This window comes from Castor canadensis, chromosome 7 (assembly GCF_047511655.1).
Source record: "Castor canadensis chromosome 7, mCasCan1.hap1v2, whole genome shotgun sequence".
Classification (NCBI taxonomy): Eukaryota; Metazoa; Chordata; class Mammalia; order Rodentia; family Castoridae; genus Castor; species Castor canadensis.
In genome coordinates this window covers 121,102,096-121,103,322 of record NC_133392.1, presented here as the reverse complement: position 1 = coordinate 121,103,322, position 1,227 = coordinate 121,102,096, and the positions used below count along the sequence as shown (strand labels likewise).

General features: G+C 43.9%; 1 non-coding gene across 1 annotated transcript; it reads left to right on the top strand.

The window, feature by feature from the left end:
- The first annotated feature begins 776 nt into the window (after window positions 1-776).
- Window positions 777-909, top strand: LOC141425355 (small nucleolar RNA SNORA51). Its single transcript, XR_012450415.1, has one exon. It is a non-coding gene; the product is annotated as a small nucleolar RNA SNORA51 (small nucleolar RNA).
- Window positions 910-1,227: the final 318 nt, after the last annotated feature.

The window sequence follows — 1,227 nt, the reverse complement described above, 5'->3', positions numbered from 1 at the left end:
AATAGTGGGTTCTCACTCTGATAGACTGGTATTGACTCAATTCTTCACCCCTTCTCGTATCCACTTTCTATGTAACTTTGCAATACCATCCTGCTGAGCCACTAGGCTTGTGGTAGTCAATTAGGACTCAACCTAAACTGAAAGCAACAATTTAGCCTTATGCATTCACTGGCATTTTCTTATGCCACCAAGAGGCAAAAGAGAAAGGCACCTGTCCTAGTGTTTCAGATTTCCCATGGAACAACACCAGATTAAGGTCAGACAGATGCAAGTGCAGACAAGAAATCTTGCTGCTAGGGAGCTCTGGATGAAAGGCTCCTGCTTTTTTATAGACCCAGGAGCAAGAAGGAGAGATAAAGGAAAGGGCTCAGAGTACAAAAGTATAACAATCAAAGTGCAGAAGAATGCCTCAGCCAAGGTCCACAAAAAGCGAATTCTGGAAGATGCACCTGGGAAGACCTCAGCTGAGGCCCCTAGTAAAGAGACCTCTAAAGGGAGACTCCTGGGCTAATACATGGGAACATGGCTGGCCTGAGGAGTATGAGTCCTTTAGTGTACCTCCCTGCAGAGATTGGGATGCATTGGCAGCTTCCCTCCATGAGACCTGCTAGGTAAAGCCTTGTCATTGCCTATGCATAGGCATTTCAGCCTGGAGGTTGACTGCCCACCACCCACTGGAGGCAGCAGTACTTTGCCACCTCTTGACTTTGGATTTGCCATATGACTTGCTGTGTTGAAGAAATGAAGTGAGAGTGATGATAAATAAGTGAACTAATGGCCTCCTGGTACTTCTAACAGGCTGTGTTCTTACTCAGTCTGTATAGAAGGAGGAGGCAAAATAAACCTACCCCATACACACCTCAGCCCCAGGCCTGGAGCCTGGACCTTATTGTGAATGCAGACACATGGGGTATGTGTGTGTGGTGGTGGTTGGGGGAAATGAGCAAAGTAAGTACTTGCTTCTGTATGATGCTGAGATACTTTGATCTTGTATAGTAACAGCTAAGTGATATCTCTATTTTGCAAGGCAATAATTCTCAATGGCTGTTAAAATCACAGAAGAAGAAGCAACTTGACGTGATATGCCTTCTGATAGAATTGTGCAATAGCACTTATGAACTAGTCTTGCCAAAAAAAAAAAAAACAAACTTGACACAGACCAAGCCTCTAGATCTACTTTCTAACTTACAGGAATGGCAGGTAATAGGAGAATATATAAAATGATAT